This window comes from Suncus etruscus, chromosome 17 (genome assembly GCF_024139225.1).
Source record: "Suncus etruscus isolate mSunEtr1 chromosome 17, mSunEtr1.pri.cur, whole genome shotgun sequence".
Taxonomy (NCBI): Eukaryota; Metazoa; Chordata; class Mammalia; order Eulipotyphla; family Soricidae; genus Suncus; species Suncus etruscus.
The window spans coordinates 48,899,266-48,925,778 of NC_064864.1; the positions used below are offsets into that span (position 1 = coordinate 48,899,266).

Consider the following 26,513-nt stretch of genomic DNA (forward strand, 5'->3'; position numbering starts at 1 on the left):
TGAGGACTCCAGATGGGGAACAGAGCTGCTGGATTACTTTCATCTTGGCTGCTGAATATGCCCAGAGCATGATGGGTGTTGGGTTTGTACAATCTATGTAATATTGTGGTAAAGATAGTACTACCTATAGCAAGAATCCCAGATGGGACGAGGCAGGGCAGCTTCAGGCTTTATGTGTCGAATTCTAGCTTTCCCAAGAGTCTGATCCATAAAAGTGATTATTGTCACCATTGGCAGATGGATAAACTGAAGCTCAGAGAGGATAAATATCTAAAAATCAGACCCAAATCTAGGATTGATGTTGGACTCTGCTTGGCTACTGGACTAGGTCCTTCCCCATCCTCACTACTTGCTGGCCTCTTTTCAGCAATTTTGAATTAGAGGTTTCTGTAGAGAAGAGAATTTGACAGCTCCTGTTCCTTCAGCTGGATGCTGAACTGTTGCTGAGCCCTGGGAGAGCAGTGATCACAGTGCTCTTTTCTGCCTCTTTCCTCCGTGTTTGAGAGCTGGCATGTGAAGATGATCATGGAAGATCATGCCCTTGGATCCATGGAAAGATGAATGAAGGGTCTAAGAAAACAAATCCTGTTCAAGTGTTGATCATCTGAGACTCTACTGTTTACCACTATGTGGCTGGGAAGGCATAACTGTTAGAAACTTTGAAGGGGGGGTGTAGATTTTATGACTGAAACCCAACAACGGACATGTTTGTAACCATGGTACTTAAATACATAAATTATTAAAAAAAAAAAAAGCAGTGGGGGCCTCTGTCTAGGAATCACCATGTTCTGCCTCATATTTCTATGTTTTTCTACAAATTGAGGGGGGAAAATAGTGGATAGTACCAGGGGAAAAGCAATCTCATGGGCATTGAGTGGAAATGAAAAATAATTAGACCTAAATACCCAACCCAAAATCAATGACAATAGAATCAAGAGACCCAAACTACAACAATCTATACACAAAAGGGACCTGTTACACTAGCAGTCAGGGGGCTAAGGGTGGAGTTATGGGATGCCTGCTGGGAACAGTGGCAGAGGGAGATAAACACTGGTGTTGGGGATTGTCCTAATTTACTGTCACTGTACCATAAATACAACTGTGAAATATTTGTAATTCACATTGGTCTCAATAAAATTTATATTTAAAAAAAAGAAAGAAAGAGAGAGGAAAGAAGGAAGGAAGGAAGAAGAAAGAAAGAAAGAAGAAAGAAAGAAAGAAAGAAAGAAAGAAAGAAAGAAAGAAAGAAAGAAAGAAAGAAAGAAAGAAAGAAAGAAAGAAAGAAAGAAAGAAAGGAAAGAAAGAAGGAAGAAGGAAGAAAGAAGAGAAGAGAAAGAAGAGAAGAGAGAAGAGAGAGAGAAGAGAAAGAAAGGAAAGAAAGAAAGAAAGAAAGAAAGAAAGAAAGAAAGAAAGAAAGAAAGAAAGAAAGAAAGAAAGAAAGAAAGGAAGGAAGGAAGGAAGGAAGGAAGGAAGGAAGGAAGGTAGAAAGAAAGAAAGAGAAAGAAAGAAAGAAAGAAGAAAGAAAAAGAAGAAAGGATGGAAGGAAGGAAGGAAGAAAAAGAAAGAGAAGAAAGAAATTCATGTAGGCCTGGACTCAGCCAGCTTCCATGAAGTAGGAAAGGTCATTTCCATTCTGCATCTAAAGGCAGAGACTGGATTCCCTATCTCCAATCGGTTAACTAGCCTTTACCCTAAACTATAGTGGCCATGTTGGCCTCACCCTTAACACTGATGGCTTCCTCTTTTAGATTGGTCCTTTACGTTAGACACACACACACACACACACACACACACACACACACACACACACAGACGTGCGCGCATGTGCACACACACACACACACACAAACCACCCATCGAGGTGGTCTATCTTTCCAATAAATATTGCAATCCCAGCTGATCTCTCTCTTGCTTCACATGGTAGAAAAGTCCCCAGACTGTGTTTCATCTCTCTTCAGCCTGGTTTGGGTTATTTCCTGCGGTGGCCCAGCTCCAGACCCACTTCAACCTTCCCCGGTGGGATTACAGTGTGTGGAGCCTTTTAAACCACCACTCACATTTTTGTTCTAGATTGCATTCCCCATGTCCTATTGACAAAGCACTATATTTTGTCAATATAAGTTTAAAGTGATTTTCTATCACATGTCCCTAAAGCTTCCACTGTGGCTTCCACTGGTGAGCTCTGTGCTGCTCAGTCCAGAGCGGATGTGTCACCAGCCTTTCTATTCCCTTATTCGTTTTTCTCTGGCAGACCAAATTTTCTCCTCCCACCTTTGGGGTTCCTTCCTTTCCCAGTCCAAGCAGGAAACAACTGCTAACTTCTAATTTCACTTTGAATGCTTTAATGTGAGGGCCTCCAGGCTCCCTGATCAACACAGTCCAACAGCTCCCTACCTACGTCCTGACAGACAAGCATGTTCATTTGGCCTACTTACTCATTCTACCTTAGAATTGCCTCTTTTCTTTGTCCCCACAGATTATCCTTTTAACATTTTTCAGTGTTGTTATTTAAATTACTGAAAGTTAGCCATGGAAGGGATCATAGGTTTCAGCAATATACGGTGTTATTAATAGTTTTCTGAAGCTTAACTCCTTTGCAAATGTAGAATGACATTCTCTGCAGAAGCATCCCCTGAAAAACATCTTGAAAATAAGTTTAGAGGTTTCTAAAACACATTGAATCTCACAACTAGTCAGAAAGTCTTCATTAAGAATCATTTGTCTATACCGGTAGCCTCATTTCACAGCTAGAAACACTGAAGACTAAAGGCCCAGAAGATGTCAAAGCAAAAGACCCAGGTCTATAAGCTCGAGCTCAGCTATCAACCCAATATTCTCTGCCTCACACTATACTTTGTACCTTGACTTTGCTGATAATTATAGACCAAGGTTTCAAAATAGACAGCTCAGACCTGTTTTGGAAATGTTTGATATAAGGACCACTTTAGCAGTATTGGGTTGCTGCAGTGGTGGTGCAGGGGCCACACTTGGTGGCCTAGTGGATGCTTTGAGGTTTGGACCCAACAAGATGCTTCTCAGGCCCAGGGGTTCTGGAGGCCACCAGGAAAATCCCTGACTCGGCTCAGGCTCAGGGACATGAATTCCTGGGGATCACCTCAAGCCTTATACTTGCCGGTCTTGCTCTTGTGCTCTTTGAGCACCTCTCAGACCCCTGAGTGGAAGATTTCTTGGTGTGAGGTAGTTGCTTGGTGATTTGAATTGAAGCTTGGTGCCTTGTCCATGATGGATTAGATGCTAAAGGATAACCAAGTTGAGTCAGTCCTGATGTGGTTCCCTTACTTCTGTGTGTGTGTGTGTGTGTGTGTGTGTGTGTGTGTGTGTTTAGGCCAAATAAGCCCAGTCAGGGCTTATTTCTGACTCTGAATTTAGGGATACCTCCTGGTTGGACTAGGGGGAAGCATATGGGACTTGAGATTGAACCCTGTCATCCATGTGCAAGGCAAGCACTTTATCTACTATGCTATCCCTCTAGCCCCTCTCCCTTTCCTTTTATTTCTTCATAAGAAGGAAGTTGAGGCTCAGAAAGGGTAAGAGTCCATGGATAGTGACAGTGTGGTGAGATGGTCTTATGACACATAAAGTAATTTTCTTCCCTTCCCAACTGCAAGGTATGGGGCAGAAATGTTGTGACTATCACAACTGGGCCTATAGGTTTGGTTGGACCTGTGACTGAACCACATGTAAAATCAGTGTCTGGTATGTGTGTATGTGTGTACTGATACTTGCTCATCCTGGGATCTCTTTTGCTCTTTTTTGCCTCTTCTTTGTCTTGCCTGCCTACTTTCTCTCTGTTCAGGAGCATCTACAAATGCTCTGCAGGGTGGGGCACCCTGACAGGTTACAGCCAATGCTGAACAGAACCTACCCCTGAAATCTTGGACCAAAATTGTGCAAAAATGACATCTTGCTTCTCCTTCCCAGAGGTGAGGTCCAAACTTGGGGATCCCAGGAGCAGTTTCCCACAGGAATTGCTGCCTGTGTCACAAAAGTTAGGGCTATTCTCATGGTCTTCTTTAAGCACCATCATCAAGCCTAGTTAACAGCGCCTTAGAACCCCAGTGAAAAGCGTAGCCATCCCCTGTCCTCAGATTGGAGGAGAATGACAGGATGATGTCACTTATTTATTTCTAATAGTCATGAAAATTAATTTAATAAAGATAGTCTGATTCTGAAGTACTTTATGAATTAGCCAAGGAAGGAGGAAATTAGATTCTGATTCTTTGTATTGTTAAGTGTTTTTATTATATTTAGAGTCTCTAGGTATTGATAAAACACGGATATTCCACACAGTCATTTTCTTGGATCCAGAATATTGCTGGAGAAAAATATCTTTCTCCAGCCACTAAGCAAAATAACTGTTAGGTATAAATTATAAGTAAAAATACTCTTTGTTTTTTAATGACCTAGTGCTCTGGGTTACCTTGTAAAACAGCTTTCCATTTTTTTCTTTGTTAAATATGTTTTGCACTTAAAATCTGTGTCATTGTTTTCTCATTTCAGCTTGTAAGATTCTTTTAATTCTCTTAGCTCCAAATTATCTGTATCTCCCTGTGTTCATTGACCAACTAATGTCTATAATCTCCTGTATATTCTTCAGTTAATCTTGTGAAACACTTGCTTTTCACCTAATGAGTCATTTATTTAACAGATGGCTATGGCTTTCCTTGGAGGCTCTGAATATATCAGAGATCTGTTGCCCCTGGCAAAATAGTAAATGTGCTTGTATTTATATAGTTGTTCTCAATTCTAATTGTTGATTTTCTAGCATTTTCCTCCCTGATAACATAAAACTTCTGAATTCAGATTGCTTATAAGTCATTAGGTTGAAAGTAGAAGTAGGTCTAATCTCCTATCAGTAATAATATTAACATTAATTGAGCAACTACTATACTGAGCTTCATAGGGGCTTAATTTTTTCAATCTTCTGGGCACTTGTAGAAGGCAGGCAGCAAAAGGACAGAATCTATATAAATTAGCCTGTTGTTCTCTTGTAATTAGTGGGTCTGTGACCACCATCTCATTGGTTCTATTTTAGGACAAGAAGTGCTGAGTCCTGTCAAGAAAGTGAAAATGTGAACAAGATTTTTTTCTAAGCCCACAAGCAGATGAACAGACCATCTCAAACCCTAGTAGCTGCTCCAGAGGAAGCAGTCATAGACTATCCTAAAATAATGCTAGTGCATTATTTTAATGACCTTGGCCTACCCTGGTAGTATTTGATGTGAATTCTATGTTCCTTGCTATTTGCTTCTCACTGACCACTAACCATTTAACTCATTGTCTGGATCATGTCTGGTGCTTTGAAGATTCAGAGAAATAGTCTTGGAAGCAGATATGTGGGAGTATTGTCTCTTGGAGAAGGTGGTCTTATGTCATGGGTTCTGGGCTCCAATTTAACATTTTCTCCTTCTATTGTCTAGAGGTATTTGTCTTTGGGTTTCCAAGACCCTCTACTACGTATTGGCTTATTTTTAGGCCCATGCAGAAAGGCACTTGTCAAGGTCAAGTCTTTTTTTTACAGTGTTATGCTTTGTAAAGACAGGCTTTGATCCTCACCAGTGGGGGTCTGGTTCATGGGTGTCTATTTCTGAATACATTTTTGAGTAGACTTTTGAGCAGGTAGGAAAATATAGTTATGAAGTGCCTATCATTGCTCTGCTTCAGTGGCTTTTACCTACAGATTTGGAAATAAGTGTTCTAGAAATGGCAGAATATCAGAAATTTGACTTACCAGGGAATATTTCTCAAATCCTGTAAGGTAGAGATGCCTATTCTTCTTTCTCTCTTTCTCTCTCTCTCTCTTTTCTACTCGTTTTCTCTCTGTGGCCTATCATATTCATCAGAATCAGATAATGTTTCTTTTTACTGAATTCCTAATAAAACCAGGCATCAGGACAAATGAATCCCCAGAGCCTGGTTATTTCATCCTCATTTGATAGGTAAAGAAATGAAGACTAAATTAGGTGAGCCACTTAAATTTTTGCAAATTTTGAATTCCATCTTTCACCCAGGATATAGATCTGATCTCTGCTCTCACTACTGCTGGTTGGTAGTTTTTGCCGCAGGAAAGAAGATCATTATAGTACAGGCGAGTCTAGACACAGTAGTAAGAACTCTTAGGCCTGGGTTTCTGCCCATTAGTGGCAGAAAATTAGTAATTTCTTGGAGAAGGGGAAGGTTTAGAGCTTGTACTTTCTAATTGATTTACCAGCAAGGAGGATAATTACTTCCAGGCTTCCCTGCAGAAATGTAGTGGGAATTGCTAGTTTGAGTTCTCTGATGAACACACCGCCTCTGTCAGGCTGTTAAAGAGGCTCTGTGTGTGTGTGTGTGTGTGTGTGTGTGTGTGTGTGTGTGTGTGTGTGTGTGTGTGATTGGTTGGATGTGGTTAGTCCCATATCATTCTTTAATACAGTATCATTGTAAGTTGGAGCTCTCTGTAATAGACTCAAACACTTCTAAACAAAACAGAGCAGAGAAATTTAAAATATTCAATGCCTGCCTTCTCTGACAACGTCTCCCAAAATTATTAGAGGATCAGGAAAAGTATTCACTGAAAGGGAGAGAACCCTTTCAGTTTCCATATTTTAAAACCCCTTATGATAACATGGAGCAAAAATAATGTAGAAAGATAACTTTAGGCTGTGGAGCAATTTGTTGAATGTTGGGCTCTGAGAAATTGATCAGAATGGAGGTTCTTGCTTTCAGAAATGTGAGTTTTCATAGATAACAGCTGTCTTCTTATACTTGGTATCTCCCACTTATGTACATGCAAGGCCCAAGTAGTTGATGCCAATGAATGGCCTGAGCCAGATGAGTACTGTGCAGTTTTCTGGGATGGGAAGAAAGTTCTGTGAGTCAGCTTCAGGTGTCATGTGAGGATGAGCCAGTGTAGCTGTGGCTTTTTCTGATGTTGAAGAGGGTTTTCATGTGTTTAAATTTTTTATATTAACGATATCTTAGTTTATAATAGGACTGATGTTATTGTTTTATTCTTGCTGCAGTGCTATACCTCACCAACCAGGAAAGTACCTAGATTTCTCCGCTGTTCTCCTAAGGTTCTCCAAATCCCCTGCTTTTTGCATCTTCTATTTGTAGTTTTATTGATTATATGTTAGGATTGGTTTTCAATAAGGATTGCCAGGTTCCCCCTTTTTTCAATTTCTTTATATTCTGTGTATGATCAAGATCATTTAATGATTGTCTTTTTTTTTCTGATTCACTTCACTTAGCATGACTCCCTCCCATTACTCCCTCCAAAGCCATTCAAATTGCAATAGTATTGCCAGATTCATCTTTACTAGTAGATGTATAGTACTTCATGTGTATATGTGCCATTATTTCTTTATTTACATATTCTCTGTTGGACTCAGCTAGCTTCCAGATCATTGCTATTGTAAATAATTCAATTTTGGGATTAATGTTTTAAGATTCTTCAGATAATTCCTAGGATTAGATTATAGGGCGATATGGAATCTCTATCATTATTTTTATTTATATTTTAAATTATCTTTTTTTCTATTAATTTTTGACAAGTTTCCACACCTGCTTTTGCAAAGAGGCTGGATTGCACAGTAGTATCACCAGAAGTGAATGGGAGTTCTTTTTTAACCATATTCAACTAGCACTTATTATTTCTGGGCATTTTGATATAAATCCTTCTTCCTGCTTTGAGGTGATATTTCATTGATATTTTGATTTGTGTTTCTGATGATCAGTGTTCATATCATCTTTTTGTATGTATGTTGGAAAGTTTTATATTTTATTTGAGTGGTACCTACTCATCTCTCACAGTTTCTTGATGGCCTTTAGCATTTTATTGTTTTGATTGTTTAGCTTTGAGAGTATTTTAGATATCATGGAAAACTCTGTGTGCAGCATGAGCTAGGGATCTAATTTTCTTTTAATTTTTTGGCATGTGATTATCAAATTTTCCCAACACCATTTGTTGAAGAATCTTTTCTTTCACACTTTATACATATAGCACCTTTATCATAGATTAGTTGTCCATATAATCCACATAGCTGATGGTTTACTTCCGGGCTCACAATTCTAGTACATTCATTTGAAACTTTCTTTGCCTTAGTGCCATGTGTGGTTTTAATTATTATAATTTTGTAGTCTAATTTAAAGTATATTACATAATACTTGGAGGATATGACTTTCTTCTAATGTTTATATTAAAGCTTTATATTTTGAGATGTTTTAGGTTGGTAAGAATGTGGATTTTTAGGTGTGAGGGTTAATGGACTCTTCCAAACTGACTTTGGTCACTTATATCCAGTTAGCATCACATGACGTTTTGAAGAGCAAATCTACAGGTGACACATTGGCATTTGCTAAGTGGTTTTTGAGGACTAAAGAATAACATTGAGTAGTCATTCTTAGGCATCTTTGCCAGAGACCTGCAGTGATATTTTTATGAACTGTGGTTGAAAAAAACTCAGCTGAACATGATTTCAAAGAGAAACAAGCTCAGTTGAACATGACTTCAAAGACTATTCTCACCCAGATATCACAGAGTAGGTCCTGCAATGCAAAGCAGGCATTTGCATCATTTTAAAGGTAAGGCAACTTGAGTGGGAATATGAGTCAGATACTGGCTTTCTGTTTCTGCAGTGTCCTTGAGTAACTAAACATTCTTTAATAAGCCAGAGCCTTTTTAAAACCTCGTCTTTCTTCTTAGTGCAATGGCAGCATTCAGTTTTGTATTTTCCTTGCAGCTAGAGAAGTCTGGAGAGCTACCATTAGGACTATGCCTCACAGAGAACTACAGAACAATCATGTGCAGATATCCATGTACTTTGGGTTCAATAGATAGTTGAGTGGTCCTTGAAAGGTCTACTAAGTTCTTGCTTTTGTGGCTTAATCTGGCCAGTTAAGTTTCCATCCAGACCTGCTTCTACAAAGGTCCTGTTTTCTTGTCACAATATGGGTGGTTTGCTGTACTGATAATACTTAGAGTTGCAGCACCTTTGATGGCCATTGGAAAACTCCATCACCTTGATTGAATCAGCCTCTTATGATTACTCCTTTTTGTTTTTAAGCATGTGTAATAGTCCTAAATTAGGGGGAGATGAGTTCTGCATTGGAAACTTCAGGGCAAGGTTCCCAAGGATTGCTTTAGCAGGGAACAGATCTGCTGTATCTCATTTTTTTTCCAGTCCTCCTTTAGCTGCAGACTCAATCAAGCATCTTGTCTCTGTGGGCCATATTTTCTATTTTCAGAAAATGACCATACTAAGATATTATGTATATACATATATATTAGATATATTAGAAGGCAAGTTAAAAAACGTCCTTTGGGGGCCGGGTAGGTGGCGCTGGAGGTAAGGTGCCTGCCTTGCAAGCGCTAGCCAAGGAAGGACCGCGGTTCGATCCCCCGGCGTCCCATATGGTCCCCCCAAGCCAGGGGCGATTTCTGAGCACATAGCCAGGAGTAACCCCTGAGCGTCAAACAGGTGTGGCCCAAAAACCAAAAAAAAAAAAAAAAAAAAAAAGGAAAAAAAAAAAAAACGTCCTTTGTTGCTAAGTTCTATTTCAGAGACAAGTGATTACATGATGATGAAAAGAACAAACGCCCGTTTTATTCAACATGTATTGTGTTTAAACACATTTAAATGCTTTATATAAAATAAACTTAATACATCACCAATATACTATAATGTGGAAACTGTCATTACTATTTGCAAATGATGAAAGTTTGAATCCAGAAGCCTTGGTCTCATAAAACTCACCTCTGCTCCTGTTTAACTTTTAATTGCACCACAAGGTGCAGCTCTCCTTAAGTAGGGGCCATTTGAAGCTTTAAGTCTTTTATGTTAGATCCAGGACTATAACTGTGTCTTCTGATTTCTGGTCCAGTGTTCTCTACCAAGTCCATGGGCTTTGGACACTGAAAATCAGGGATATGATAGAGAGCCACAACTAAGAAAGAAGTGAATGCAAGAGGAGCAAGAGGGGGTTATGCACTTCCCACTGGCTTTATGAATTTGTGTTGTTGCTGGAGTGTTTACAAAGCACCCATAGTATTTCTGCCTCCAAGCCATAGGACATGGCTTCTTATATTCTATTATATATCACCTGGAAGAACAACCAAGGGTCTGAAATCTAATCTACTTATTGCATATTGGAGGCAGAAAACTGAGTGATCTGCTTGCCCCAGGCCAATGAATATCAAAGAAATAAATGCCAGGAAAGATGTCACTAAGATATCAGGATTTCTGATTTAGGCTTTTCTCTTGTTATCTTCATGGCTTGGTGAAAGCCATTTAAAATTCTTGGAGTTTCTGTTACTCAATCTGTAAAACAGGGATAAAATAAAGGCTGGAGCCTTAACACAGTGAATAGGGTGTTTGCCTTGCATGATGCTGACCCAGGTTTGATCTCCAGAATCCCATATGATACCCTGTGCCTTGTAGGAGTAATTTCTGAGTACAGAATTAGGAGTAACTTCTGAGCACCAGCTGGTGTGACCTAAAAAATAGCATACAAAAATATTTATCTATCCTATTTATTTATTTATCCCATTTCCCTATTTATTTAGAACAATGAGAAGTATTGTATTAATTTGTAGGAAACAAGTTACAGCAAATAAAAGCAGGAATGAGTACAGAGTTTTTCTAAGATCCCAGGCTGGATTGTGAGCTCATGGGGTTGGAGGTTGAGGGGCAAGTTCTGGCCATGTCTCTAATATGGACCCCAGAGGAAGCAAGGATTCCCACTCTGGGCTTCTTCAAAGACATTGCAGCTCCCATAAGCCAAAGATTTTAAAGAGCCTGTTCACAAAGCACACTGCCTCAGTCTCTACCCCATCCCTGGCCTTCCCAGGCTCTTTAAACCAAACCTGCCAAGGACCTGAGAGAGATTGATTACTCTGCTGAAAGAGAGAAATGGTCCCCTCTTGTTAATTCACAACTGCTAAGTTTTTCTTACCTCATAAATTAACAGCTACTAAGAGGTTAGAGAAGTATTTCAGAAGATGGTTAAGGAAGAAATGTGGAAATGGAAGGAGTAGACAGAAGAAGAGAAGTTGGACCAGATTTCTTTCTCTGATTCCAAGCCCAACCCTCTTTTCTTCACAACATGTCTAGAAAGAAAACTGGAAAATAAATCTCTTGAGAATGAAATTATTAGACTTTTCATGTTTTGGGAACCAGTGGTTAAAAAGAAGCTAAAAAATGAGAAGAAGCTGTGAACCTTTGAAGGGAAGATACTCTTTGACAAGTTTACATCTGGATTTTGCAAGTGCATCTTGGTGCTGGAGTCACTCTGGAGTGTGTTTGAATTCTAACTAATCACTTAAAGAAAAAAAGCTAGAGTAATTCTTGGAAATTTCACTCTTCAGTCACAAAGTCCCTTTCTCAGCAATATATGTATGTAGTTCCTTTTATAAATTATAGAATCGTGCTTTAGCCAAGAATTTATTTAAAGGCTCATTAAAATGATGACTAGTTTTTTTTTTTCATTTTATTTGAAAGTGGGGAGAATATAAACCTGTAGCCTGGATTTTTTTTCCTAAGCATCCTTTGTGGTTTATATCTTACATATCACAATTTTTTAAATTAAGATATGTTTTGTAAAATTATTCAGGCATTTAAGAAGACTAATAAAAATTAGTCACTTACTGCATTTCTTAGTGGCTTGTGTTTGCCTGACCAATTTTTTATTTGATTTTTGTTGGCTGTAGACTTTAAATATCTGCCTGTATTTGTGCATTTGCATCTATGTGGGTAGAGATATTTAACAAGGATCATTATCAAAGCCTCTGAGGTAATAAAAAATAAAACAAAATCTCAAACCTACTTCTCATCTGTATAAATTTTGGTTTGAATGGAAATGCAGATGAAATGGAACTGCAGATTGAGATGGAACTTGTATTTCTGGATGGAAACATGAGATTATGGTTCTGAGGTATTCTTTTGCTCATCCCAGTGGCCTAATCCAATTTATAAAATTGTCAATTGGCATCTCTAAGACTTTATTCTAGTCAGGAATATAAAGATGGCAGCTGGGGACATATATAGGTAAGATCCAGGAACTGAAGCAGAAAGAATAAGGACCCATCCCAACAGGTGAGGGCATTGGTTACAGCATTAAAAAAAGTGAGCCAGAAAAGAGAAAATTACACATGGACACTGACCATTGATGTGGGCTCTTGAACCTGGATGTCCCCACCATGGAGAAAATGAAGATTCTCTTCTTGGATATTTCTATTAAGGATAGCTGTGCTACTTGGACAGAAGAATAACTCAGTCCTGCAGGTTTCTGTGCAGTAGGTTGAGGGAAGGGTCTAAAATTTGTGGAAAAGGAGACTCAGCAGAGCCCTTTGGATGGTTGAAATGCTGGTGTTAAGCTCCCTATCCATCTCTACTGTCATCCCTTACCTTCCCCAACCTCTGGCTGTGTTTTTTGAGCATCCAAGACGAGAGCAATTTTCACAAAGGGCTAGGGAAGGCAGGGTGCTCTATTCTCCCTAATGTTGCGACACACAGTCATCTAGCAAATGATCTCCCTGGCCTTGAGATAGTGCTCTCTGTCTCACAAATAGCACCACCACCCGTGAAAAAGAAATGACCATTTTTTCCTTCCTTGGTGAGCTCAACCAAGCAGAGAGTTTGCTACTGGCAGGCTTGTCTTGCCCCTGGTCTGTGTCCTGTTATCAACCCAAGGTCAGGATGTCAGCCATTTCCGATCAGCACTCATCTGGGTAATGAGGAGCTAGATCATAGGGTCCCTGTATTTGCCAGAAGGCTCCAGGGCAGGTCCAGATCAAGCAAGTTTTTATCCTCACAGGTGGCCATGCAAAGCAAGACTTTGACCTCAGTGACAAATACAGACACATTTGGTATGGGCAATCCCTGGCAGAAGGCTTTCCTGAAACATTATCCATCGGCTCTGCCATTCTTTTTGTTTGTTGGTTTGGTTTTAATTTGAGGGTCACATCTGGCAGTGTTTCTTGTTTACTCCTGGTGATGCACAGGGGACCACATGGAGTGTTTGAGAATTGAAACTGGGTCAGCCACAGTCAAGACAAGTGCTTGTCCTACTCTGCTGTTGATGACCCATTCTTTTTTTTTATTGAATATATTTTTTATTTAAGTAACATGATCATATTTGGGTTACAGTCATAACCAGAATGCCCCCCTTCACCAGTGCATCATTACCCCCTCCCCCTTCCCATCCCCTACCTGTATTCGAGACAGGCATTCTACTACAGTAATTTTTTTTTAAGTTCAGTAAGTTGTATTTTTTTCCTTAAAAGATAAGAGTAAAAAAATATAGTAAAGATGTGATAGTGGCAATCGCCAATGTTTGCATAGGTCCAGAAAAATGGAGAAAATGGAAATAAAGTCCTTGACTTGATTACAAAATGGCCTCACCCCAGAAGTTTATTGGCATAAGACAGACTCTGGGTTCCAGGCATACCAGTCTATCCAACTCCAGTCAATCTCAAGGTCCCGTTGAAACTTTTGCACACTTTAGTTATAGTTGGTATCAGACTTTTATATTTAAAGACTCTGGATTCTGTGCATTTCTTTTGTCGATGTCAGGCTGATGTGGAGCATCCTCTAGTTTCAGCATATCATTAAATGCAGAGCGATCTGCCCTGAATGCAGACTGTTGCTGAGTCGCCTGGGTATTGGGAGTACTCTTTGGAGTCAGTCAATGCCAAAGCAGTGGTAGGTCTTCTCTGGTAGAGGCTTGGATCCTGGGAGTGTTAAAGACAATTGTGATTGTTTCCATAGTTCAGGTGTGTGTGGGCAATGCCCATTCTTCTGAGGCCTGAGCCAAATCATTATGCCAATGTTCAGGGTAAAAGACCTAATTACATTACCAAATTTGTGTTTCCATCTCTATTAGATAAAAACTTGTTTGCATATGTATTATTTTCCCATTTTAATGTGCCTATGCAAAAGAGAAGCAATGCCACAAGATATTGTTGGTGCATCTGGGGGCCAATGAATAAAGTCTAACATTTTCCGTAACTTGGTATAAACGTGAAATCTATACAGAGTTACTCTTCTACCAGTATTGCTTATAAAACAGATCTCACAGGGGGAAAATCAAACAATCAAATAACTAATCTAGTGGGCAAAATTGTCACTATGTGAGGATATTTGAAAAGTTATAGATGTAAGGGAATACATCTGAGATATACAAAAGAGATGCATGTGACCCTTTTATGTTTTAAAAAGAAAAAAAAGAAAGAAAACAAGGGTATTTGAAGACAACAGGTGATAGTTGAGTTTGAGACATGTTTTGCGGCATTACAAAACCATATATTGTCCTTGAAGTAGGGGTTATGCTGAAGCTGATTCCGGTATCATGTAACAGTCCATAGTTTGATGAGGGCATGAGGGGCCACCAAGCATGGGTCAACAGGCGTGTTGGTTGTAGTTATTTGTATAGGCATGAGCTGAGGACCGAGAGGGTGTCATTCACTGAGAAGCTGGATGGTGGTGTTGGAGCAGAAGGTCAGTCTTGGTGTCTACCCAATCAGGAACTGAGGATAGGGAGGGTTGAATAAGGGGAAGATAATGGTTCAGGGTTTGGGTATGAGGAGGTAGGAGAGACAAAGGGGTGAGGGGAGAGGCAATACATAAAAGACTAGACAATAAAGGTCAATTTGAGTGTTTTATCAGAATCTTGGGCATCCTGATTCTATTCCTAGGAATAGTCTAGTATCAGGAACGTTTTTAGATAATGCTTAAAAAGTACATTTGTCACGCATTTGCGCCTGCGTGGTTTTGAAAAATAGAATTACTAGCAAAAAACAACAGGGGGTCGAATATACATAAGGGAGGGGTTTCCCTCGTCCGCCTGCCCCCCAGGGCCCGACTTGCCAGGGCCGGCCATGAAGACCCGCCTGGCATGGGGGGGTCCCAGTCTCCTGGACCAAGTGTTCAGCCCAGGAGATCTGTGGCCCACTGTCCGACCAGCAACCCTAACATACCAGAAAAACAGAGGGAAGGCTTTCCTGGCATGTGCACTCTGCTGGGTCCAACTGCGAGCTCCCTCTCCAGTTTGAAAATTGAATGGGAGGGGTTTCCCTCCTCCGCCTGCCCCCAGGGCCCGACTTGCCAGGTGTGGGGTGGTGGTGACCCATTCTTTATTTGTTGCTGTTGTTGTTGTTTTGGGACCACACCCAGTGACACTCAGAAGTTACTCCTGGCTATGCTTTCTGAAATTGCACCTGGTTTGGGGGACCATATGGAACACTAGAGATCGAACCGAGGTCCATCCTGGGTTAGCTGTGTAGGCAAATTCCTGACTGCTGGACTATTGCTCTGGCCTGTGTGACCCATTCTTGACCCATTCTACCATTCTTGAACGTGTTTCAGTCTGAACAATGGATAAACTGTCTTATAATGACCCAGTATTGGAAATAGTTGAAAGAGAAGAGGAAAATGTCAGAGGAAGGGTTGCCTTTTAGAGATAGGAAAGGGTAGCCTTCTGTTGAAAAATTTGTTAACACTTAGTCTCCACTTGGCAAGGAGTATGATATTGTGTGGGGATCTCCCCAGCATAACCCATCCCTGGCTGTGTACCCTAAGCTTCCTCATCTCTAGAGGGGCTAGAGCTAGTATCAGGAAAAACAAAATAAAGGGTGAAATATGTCATGTATGTAGCATGCACAGAGCAGAAACTCATAAATATGACTTTTTTCTCCCCATTAAATACTTTCTTTTGTTTTTTTTTTTTTCTCTGCTGTGGACAGGGATGCCTCCCATGTCTATGTAAATGACCTAACTTATGTGGAACAAAGAATATGTCAATCACAAACTAGCCTAGTCAGAATCCTTTCAAATTCCATGACAAAAGAAATATCTCTATTTTTTCCTGTCTCCTTTTCTCCTTCCTGCCCACCTGCCAGTGTGCCTTCTCTATCTCTAGACACTTCTCTCTGGCAAGGTGAAGTAAACACGACTAATGGTGGATGGTAATGCATGAAGGGCCTGGCAAAGTTTTCACCCATTTTTAGCCTCTGCAACCCATTTTACTGGGCAGATTGAGCTGATAGAAAAAATTTATTTTCCCAGGAGGCCTGGCTCCAGAGCCTATGGCACTGTCTCTTACATGACAGCAGTGTCTGTCCATGTCCTGTGGAGCATCCTTCCTCCTGCTCGAGTGTCCTATTGCAACCCCATATTTGCAGTGCTCTTTGCTGATAGGAATGTGCTAGGTCAGACCCAGGAAGCTGCAGGTGCTTCGGGCTGCTGCTGCTGGTGTTTGAATGAACCATTAGGACCAGAAGAGGATTTCAGAGACTGTAGCCATGGCAGCCCTGCAAGATCAGACCTCAGGCTTCATTTCCACCAGGGTATCAGGAAGAAAAGAAATGCCAACTTACTAAGCAATTACTCTGTGCCATGTCTCTCTTAAGCAAAAATCCACAAGATAATTACTATTATTATCCACATTTTATGTGAAAGGACTTGAGATAGAGAAAGAGATGAGAATCAAACCAGGTTTTAAACCTGGGTTATCCTATTCTAAAGCATTCACTTTTACAGTGGAATATTACTGCTCTTCCTCAGCATAGATAAGCACCCTGACCTTCCAGAATTTCCCTTCATAAATCTAAAATCGAGGTGCACAGGTAGAGGGATGTGTTTTATCTAGCTCAGCAGAGTCACAATTCTATGCTGAGAAGTTAGAAAAATGTTTCCCTGCTGAGAGGGAAAGCCAAAGACATTAGTGAGGGAACAGAGAGGTGGACAGCAACTTTTTATTTTCTTTAAGCCTGGGACAGATCATAGCAAAGTGGACAGGACACTACAGAATGATGGGAAAGCCTGAGAATTTCAGACTTCACAGGAATCTGAGTAGAGTTGTCAAGCTCCAGAGTCCACTGGGCAACCTCCATAGGCCAGGGGCTGGCATGATTCCTCGGGTCTCTCTCCATTGAGGCAAGAAGCCACTTAGTCAGATTCTGGTTCTGCCTCCTTTCAGATGATTATTTCAGCATAAATATTATGCTTAAATATTTTAAAGATTCTGTTTTCTTGCCTGTGTACTCAGAGTAATACCCACTTCATAGGCTGATTGGAGGATTAAATGAGAACTGCAGGTAATCAGCCAATGACTGACTCATGGTACCTGGTTAGGACATAAAGTTGGTCTGTTGTTTTTCTCTTGGTTTTACTCTCAGGACAGTTGGCCTTTTCACTGGGGTAGCCATGATTGAGGAGCTGAATTAGCACCTGGCTGGGCACACAAGGTTCTCTCTGACATGGTGGGGTCTGTTTTGGAAAAAAATGGGGCTGATACTCAGACATCATCTGGTTCAAGTTTTAGGGCTAGGTTTATTCTCTCACTAAGCCGATGAAGAAACATAGTCCCAGGAGACTTGTTCTTCAAGCCTGTGTTCTCTCTTGAACATGTATCTTGCTTATCTCTATGTTTCTAAGCTGTAAAACATGTACTTCTCAAAAACATGTACTTCCTTCTATTGTTTACCTCATATTTTTAAAATAGGTTTCAATAAAAATGCTGCCATATTTTAAACACTAAGAAAAGCAAGCAAGAAAGAAAAGCAGAAAGAAAGTCCCAGGTAAAAAAGATGGACATAGTCAGCTTCATTGGAATATGTTTTAAAGCTAAAAAAATTTTTTTTGCCACACCCAGTGATCTTCAGTGCATACTCTAAGCTCTAAACTCATGGTGGGCTTGAGGGACTACATGTAATGCCAGGTATCAAACACCAGTAAGTTGTGGACAAGGCAAGTACTGTACCTGCTGTACTATCACTCCAGCCCCATTGGAAATCTTTTTTTCTTTTTAATCTGTGTTTGATCTGTGACATTACACAGAGGGCACTACTGCTTTGTACATACTCACCTGGCCACCATAGACATAAGGATGAGGTCAGCGTGTGTGAGGTGGGGAGAGTTTCGAGTGTTTTTCCAGGAGACCTAGAGTTTCCCAGACCCTGGCATTGGAAGTAGCTAGCTCAAACTCTGAGGCCAGGTTTACTGGTAATGGGGTGCTTCCTGGAGGGGAATTCCTGAGGATGGGGGGGTCACAGGTAAGAACTCAATTTGGACCCAGAACAGTCAGTGACAACAAAACCAAATGATAGCTTCATGCTGAAATGAAGAGGCCAGAAAAGGTTGATATTGGAGACAGTCTATGGAACTCAGTGGGAGAGGAAAAAAAGGCCCAGAGCAGAATGAGAAGAGAAGAGGAATGAGGCCCAGAAGCTGGTGGTGAGAGAGATGAAGTTATGCCTGGCCTCAGGGTTCTGGCCCGAGATTGGCAGTTGGCTGTACTGGATTCTGTACAGTCCTGTTTATCTACTAAAGGGTAGCTGGTGGCAGGAGAAGCACTTGCTGATTAAAACAGTCTGGCAGGGCAGACAAGGACAGTCGCATCAGAGGAGGATCAGAGATATGATGCAATTACACTAAGTGGTCTTTGGCCTGAGCCTTGAGTCCTCAATCACCCCAGGGAACTGGTTGCAGCCAATCTCAGCATGGAAGATTTCGTGTCTCCCATTTGGACCATGGATAGGAAGGAGTGGAGGATGACAGAACAGTCTGAGCATACTGCTTACCTCTGGGATGCTCCCTTCACTCCTCTCTCTGCTGGCTGTGGCCTTCGTCACCTCTCTTGATCTCATAGTACCAACATTCATAGCTTAGAGATGCAAGGTTGTTGAATGTTATTTTGCTGAGATTTCCTCAGCCTTAATTGCCTCTGCAATGTGGCAGTCTGGGTGCTTGTCTTGCTTCTACTCAATCCTGAGATCATTAAACATAGTATAACATGCTCAGTGCTACTCCTCTCTCTCAAGCAGCCTTAAAGATGGTCATTTGTTTGTCTCAGAGCTGGTGACAGGTGAACTCCCACTACATGCAGAGCTTCACCTGATACCTTTTCTCAACAGGTATGTGGGGTCTACACCAGAAAACCTTCATAGTATGCAGGCTGACTGCTAACCCAGGCATCTTCTAAAGACCAGACAGTCATATGAACATTAAATAGAAAAAAATGATTAGACTTAAACACCAAATCCAAAGCCAATGACAACATGCTAGACACAGAGGGGACCACTTATACTAGCAACCCGGGTGGGTAAAGGAAGGGGATATGGGACGTGTACTGGGAACAGAGGTGGGGGGAGAACAGCATTGGTGGTGGGAATGCCCCTGATTCAATGTCACTACGTACCTAAAAAATTACTGTGAAAGATTTGTAATCCACTTTGGTCAAAATAAAAATTAAAAAAAAAAGAAAAAAATTATATTGTTAAAATTCTTTTTAGGAATTCTTACTTTGATAACACCAGGTCATACTCAGAGATGAATGTCTTTAGGAAGTGATCTATCCATTTGTGGGGGGACAGCAAAGAACTCTGATCCTTTCATGATTTAATTTTTTCTGATGCTGCACAGTGAGTGAAATAAGTCAGAGGGAGAGAAAGACATACACACAAACAATGGTCTCACTCATCTATGGATTTTAAGAAAAATAAAAGATATTATTGTAATAGTACCCAGAGATAATAGAGATGAGGATGGAAGGACCGGCTCACTATATGAAGCTTACTACAAAAAAGTGATGAGTGCAGTTAGAGAAATAACTACACTGACAGCTACCATGACAATGGTAGTGAGTGAGAGAAACAAAATGCTTGCCTTGAATGTAGGTAAGAATTGGGGGAGGAGGGAGTTGGGGGCACTGGTGGTGGTAATGTTGCACTGGTGAAGGGGATTGTTCTTTTTTATAAGTAAAACTGAACTACAAACATGTTTGTAAACATGGTGCTGAAAGGGAGAAAGAAAAGGAAGGAAGGAAGGAAGGAAGGAAGGAAGGAAGGAAGGAAGGAAGGAAGGAAGGAAGGAAGGAAGGAAAGGAAGGAAAGAAGGAATAATGAAGGAAAGAAAGAAAGAAAGAAAGAAAGAAAGAAAGAAAGAAAGAAAGAAAGAAAGAAAGAAAGAAAGAAAGAAAGAAAGAAAGAAAGAGGAGAGAGAGAGAAAGAAAGAGAGAGAGAGAAAGAAAGAAAGGAAGAAAGAAAAAGAGAAAAAGAGAAAAAGAGAAAAAAGAAAGAAAGAAGTAAGGCAGGAAGGAAGGAAGGAAGGAAGAAAGAAGGAAATAAAGAAAGAAAAAAAGAAAGAGAAAGAAAGAGAGAAAGAAAGAAAGAGGAAAAGAGGGAAGGAAGGAAGGAAGGAAGGAAAGGAAGGAAGGAAGAGGAAGGAAGAAAGGCAGGAAGAAAGGAAAGAAGGAAGGAAGGAAGATGTGTTCTTAAACTCTGATTCTAACCCATTAATCTTTTTGTTTTGTTTTCTTTTGACATAAACAGATTTTATTTGGAGGTACTGAGGATGGGAGGGAGAAAATAAGACAGAGACAGTAATGATGCTCAAGAGTGAGCATGGGCTTCTCCTAAGGTGGAGACAACCTGGTAGACAGCCTCTAGTCCTACAGTCCAGCACCAGCCAGCCATAAAAGGGTCCTGCCTTTTTAAGTAAGACCCTAATTGTAAGTGGCTGGCTGAATCTGTTAAATCACCCCTCTAGGGGAAGACTGGATATGGAAAGCTGGCTGGCAGTTTGAATAGACAGTTAAAAAATCAAGTGGATTTAACTGTTTATACCCCTGGCTGTGACTTTTCTCCCTACTTTGGACAGACCTTTGGCTGTATCTTTTCCTTTATCTGGCCCTCAATCTGACCTTACCCTGGTCACAAACCCATCTCTTCCACTTTATCTCTCTCCTGATTTAGAGTATGGTCATAGGCCTCTGAGCTTCTCTAATAAATAGGACAGATATTTGTCAGAGTCTTGCCTGTAAGGCCTCATTGTCACCAGCAACATGGGCTCATCTCCGGCCACTCTGCTAGTACACTTAGCATGAAAGTAGGAAAGTCCACATCAAAGAGGGTAGATGTGGGCAACATGCGCTCTGGTACTATGTTCTGAGGCAGCTCTTGTACCTCATCTTTTTCTTAATTCAACTCAACAGTATTCATTCTGGGACAAGTTTGAAATGCTTCAAACCCAGAAGGTTATTTATGAAATGGGAGTCATGATGCTTGCCTGGGTCAGTTGGCAGATGTTGGCTTTGCAAGGTCTAGGAAACTGCCTTCACTGACTGAAAGATGGGGAATGCCTTCCTTCAGTGATAAAGCTGCAAAGAAGGGTGATTCCAGAAGGTTAATTCAGTAGTTCTGTGACATGGTCAAGGACCAGATTCTTTTCATTATTCTGCTTCATCATCTAAGATGACTGGTCTCTACCATCAGCTTAATTTCCTGTCGCTGGAAAGCATAGTTGTAGAGGTGGTAGCACCATGAAAATGTCAAGAAGAAGAATAGGAGGCAGCATATTTCCAAAGTTAGGAAACTTTCCAGTAACACATGACTCTCAGCAATGCATCTGCTGAGGGAGGGAAAACCAGGAGAACTAACATCCTTCAAGCAAATGCCCACATCAGGTGCCTCTGTAGAAATGGATTCCGTTAAAAAAAAAAAAAAAAACAGAGGGCACACAGTTCTATTGATCACCTACATAACAGCTTTCTACACACTGCAGACTGCAGGGAGACAGGACATGAAAAATCAGGTCAGTTTTAGCATTTTTTCCTCTCCACCCCTTCTGTCTCTGTGTCTTGGTGCTCACAGATATGTGCCCATTTCACTTAACAAAATCTTACTCCTGGGTCAGAGAAATAGCACAAAGGGTAAGGTGCTTGCTTTGCATGTAACTGACCTGGGTTTGATACCCAACACCATATATGTTTCCCAGAGTTCTGTCAAGAATGATCCCTGAGGGGCTGGGCAGTGGCGCTAGAGGTAAGGTGCCTGCCTTGCCTGCGCTAGCCTTGGACGGACCTCGGTTCGATCCCCCGGCATCCCATATGGTCCCCCAAGCCAGGAGCGACTTCTGAGCGCATAGCCAGGAGTAACCCCTGAGTGTCACCAGATGTGGCCCAAAAACCAAAAAAAAAAAAAAAAAAAGAATGATCCCTGAGCACAATGCCAAGAGTAAGCCCTAGGCACTTCTGGGTGTGGCCTTGATATCAGTCAACCAAACAATAGCAAAGAAAAAAGAAAGGTAAATGTTGAGCCAGAGTGATATTACAGTGGATAGGATGTTTTAGTTTTGCTTGCAACCAAGCCAGGCTCAATCTTCAATATCTCATGTGGTGCATCACTAGCCCTGCCAAAAATGGCCCTTCAGTACAGAACCTGAAGTAAACCCTGAACACCCCAGAACAAAAAAATATAAAATTTACTGTATTTTCAAAGTTCAGCTTAAATTTTTCTAGGTCTGTGTAGTTTCTTTGAGACCCTAATATCTTATCTGTATTATTTTTCTCTCAGATGAAACTTTTGCTCTTTAATATCTGGAACTCTATAATAGGTCTGCTTCAGAAAACTAGAAGACACTTGAAAAATATTGAATTCCAGACCTCACTTTCTAATTCTATAGGTCAGGAGAAGGTTAAGGATAGATATTAGGTAAAATACCTACTAGACATTCGTGATATGCAGTCTCATTTAGAAGTAATGCGTGAAATGTAATGTCTGGGCCTCATCACTTACTAACAGATAATAGGTATTTTTAAAGTTCTGCCTTAATCAAAGGGCAAGGATCATATCTTAGATATTTTTCTTAACACACAATCTGTGATCCACAACAGTAGTAAAAATAAATTTATTGAGAGAAATTAATTTAGAGAAATGTGAGGGTAGAGAGTGATATATGATCAAGAGAGCATAGACTTCTCTAAAAACTGTCACTACTTTTTAATTTTTTTTTATTTTGGGACATCCTGCAGCACTCAGGGGGTTACTCCTGGCTCTACGCTCAGAAATTTCTCTTGAAAGGCTCGGGGGACCATATGAAATGCCGGGATTTGAACCACTGTCCTTCGCATGCAAGGCAAAATGCCCTACCTCCATACTATCTTTTTGGCCCTTCTTAAGTGGGGGGCTAGTTTTAAAGTGATTGAATATTTTTTCACTGAGTCTTTTTTGACAATTTGACATTGTCTCTGAGGATAATTACGGATGGGAAGGGTCACTCCTTGCATCATCTCTTTCCTAAAGACACTGAGCAATGGGATCTATCTCTTCTAGCTGGAGCTACAGGAACGGCTGGGATACTGAGTCACAAAAGTCATTAGATCAATGATCACATTTCAAATGATAGTGGGGAGGGGCTGAGGTAATAACACAGCAGTCAGACCATTTGAATTGTATATAGTTAACCTGAGTTCAATCCCCAGAAATCCATATAGTCCCCCAAGCCTTCCAGAAGTATAATTCCTGAGCACAGAGATGGAAGAGCCCCTAAGCATTGCTGGGTATAACCCAAAAACAAAAACAAAAAACCAAATTGATCATGCAGAATATTTTCTTGTTTGGGTCAATAAAAAGGACAATAATGAAACAGTAATCAAATCCTATATGCTTACTGTGTGCCAAGGACTGGGTATGTTTTTCAATGCATTATGTGATTAACCATCAAAATTGCCCTTTGTCCCTTGTGAATTAGACACTATTCATATCCTCATTTTGCAGCTGTGAAAATGCAGGCCAAAAGGAGGAAAGAAACTTGCATCCTTAAGAAGTCGGTGTCCAGATTTGATTAATCTAGTTTTTATACTCTAATAGACTGTTCTGCTGAGTTCTATATCCACAGCTTTCTTGGACCTGCAGGTGTGAAAATGCTGAAGAAAAGTCTGTTCTGACATCATTCATCATTGCCTTCAAAGGATATGGATTTAACTTAAATGATTCTCAATTCTGGTTACCATTTGAGATTTCTGAAGAAGTTTTAGAGCCTACCCTGCCCAAGACCTCAACCTAAGGGACTATTTTTAAAAAATCTCATGTTTGGTAAGGGGCTAAGAATTTATAAAGCTTCCCAGATTCACATGAGTTTCAACCTGAAGAATCATTGAAATACCTAGAGTGAAGGAAAATCTATCCATGAATATTTTGGAGTCTTTCTTACATCCTGGGCTAGTGCTTTCACAGAAGTAGATTCTGAAGAATGGCCAGTGATGTGGACCAGAAAGATCTGGCAGTGATTCTACCTGGAAAGACCAGGAAGTCTAAGAATGAAATCTTATTTGGGCTGAATTCAGCACATGAGTGGTTACTGAGAACTAGTGAGGGTTTTCTGGGCAGAGGAAAAAACATGTTCAGTGGCCTACATATGCAGGAGAGTTAAGTACATTCAGAACATTTCAAGAACCTTGGAGTGATGGTAAAGAAAATTCATGTGGGAAAGTGACAGAGGAGAAGGTGGTGGTCAGGATCTGATGAGCAAAGATCTAATGATGGTCTATGGAGTTGCTTTGGTTGCTTATTCTTTTTTTATTTTTATTTTTTGGTGTTTGGACCGCACCCTTTGTCACTCAGGGCTTACTCCTGGCTATGTGCCCAGAAATCGCTCCTGGCTTGGAGGACCATATGGGATGTGAGAGGATCAAACTGCGGTCTGAGGATCAAACCACTTGTGCCACCGCTCCAGCCCCTGTTTGCTTATTCTTAATGAGAGACATGGAATATTAGATTGGATCTTTTAAAAACAGTATGGAAATGGAATTGAGGGGTGTTCTAAGACTGCATACAAAATATCCAATCATGACATTTCAATTAAAAGAATAGGCTGTCCAGTCACAAAATTAACACTGAATATTAATTTAGTGATTAACAATTAGTATATTTGTTAATTTGGAAATTATTTTTTATATTTATTTTAGGGTGTATCTTGAGATGGAAGTTGAATTTCTGATTGAAATGAATTTTGTGGATTTTAATAAGACATGGATTGACCACAAAGAAAGAAGGGGTCCTGGAGAAAAGACAATCACTTTAAATGAAGCATCTTGAGTTTGATAACCTGGGATAACCAGGTAGGAAGGATTTTAGGTAGTTGGATTATGGATATAGATTTTAGAAGAAAGGCTAATACTTAGGATTCTACATTAATCTTGGCAAACAAAGATATATTCAACAATAAGGTCTGTTTGTGATTCTTGTTGATCATAGAATCTAGAGCAAATAAACCTAGCTCACCATCAACTCAGCCACTGTTCATTGAAAACTTACGCTAGTGTAAGCATAGTTCCAGACATTGGAGAGTGTCAGGATGAAAGTTATATATTCTGTCCAAGGAAACATCTTACATGGAGATAAATGTCAAGTGCATTTGTAGCATGGAAAGAGGAGTAATTAATTTTATCCTGTATGGTCACAGAAGATCGCAAGTACTGCCACATCTGACCAGGTCTTAAAAGTGAGTTAGAATTTCCAAGTAGATTGATGTTTTAAGCATTACTGTTTCAACTGAAATTTATTTTAGTAATCAAGCATATTTAAAAAAAATAGGGGTTTTTGTTTGTTTGTCTTTATGGGCCACACCCAGTGACGCTCAGGGGTTACTCTTGGCTATGCGCTCAGAAATCGCTTCTGGCTTTGGGGGACCATCTGGGACACTGGGGGATAGAACCACAGTTCATCCTAGGCTAGCACTGACAAGGCAGATGCCTTACTGCTCCGCACCACTGCTCTGTGCCACTGCTCCAGCCCTAGGAAAATCATTTTAATTTTATTTATATTATTTTTTAAATTTAGCTATCATAGTTTAGGCCACATATTTAGAATTTTAGTCAATTATAATATTTTATCTTTCTCTGTGATTATCATATTCTATTGTTTTTATGTGCTTATAAATAACTTTTTATAGAACTTTTTAATAAATTCACATGCCATTAGATTTTTTGGGTTGCTTCTATATACAGTCTAATTTATTATTATACATAGGTGTTCATTTTATTTTCAAAAAATATATTGTGCATTTTGAGGGGGAGTTGCTAAGAGATTGAATCACTGTAAGATGCAAGTTTTATTTTTATTTTTTGAGAATTCCCCAAACTCATTTCCATAGAAGCTGCCCCAGCCAACACTCCTACAGCGATTGGAAGTTACTTTTTGCCACATTCCCACCAACCTTTTTTGTATACAGTCTTTTAAATATATGCTATTATCACTCATGTAATGTGAGTTTTAATTTGAAAACCAAATATTAGAATTAAAGGAATTAACTCTAAAATTCAGGAAGTTTCTTTCAAAGAGAACAGTGAACACTAATCAGGTGTTTTTTGAAAGCTAGTTTACTATTTCTCATCTATCTATCTATCTATCTATCTATCTATCTATCTATCTATCTATCTATCTATCTATCTATCTATCTATCATCTATATCCCATGTCACCTTCACTCACCAGAAGGCAAAGTTCCAACATCTAAGTACAGAGTGGGACCTGCCCTAGGTTTTCCCCCATCCTCTGTAGTTAAGTCAACTTTAGGTCTTGGAAGGACAGATGTTCTCCAGACTCCCAGCAGATGCCCTATTTACATTGCTGAAATAGGAATGGTCAGTCAGTTCTTGCTCACCAGGAGACAACTTATTGAAGGTCACTTAGCAAAGTGTTGGCAGCATCTCACTGCCGTACTCACCTTCCCACAC

At 40.2% G+C, this 26,513-nt stretch overlaps 1 protein-coding gene across 1 annotated transcript in view; it reads left to right on the plus strand.

The window, feature by feature from the left end:
• Positions 1-26,513, plus strand: part of SORCS3 (sortilin related VPS10 domain containing receptor 3) — a 721,132-nt gene that overhangs the window by 300,557 nt on the left and 394,062 nt on the right. The gene's annotated exons all lie outside the window — the stretch shown is intronic.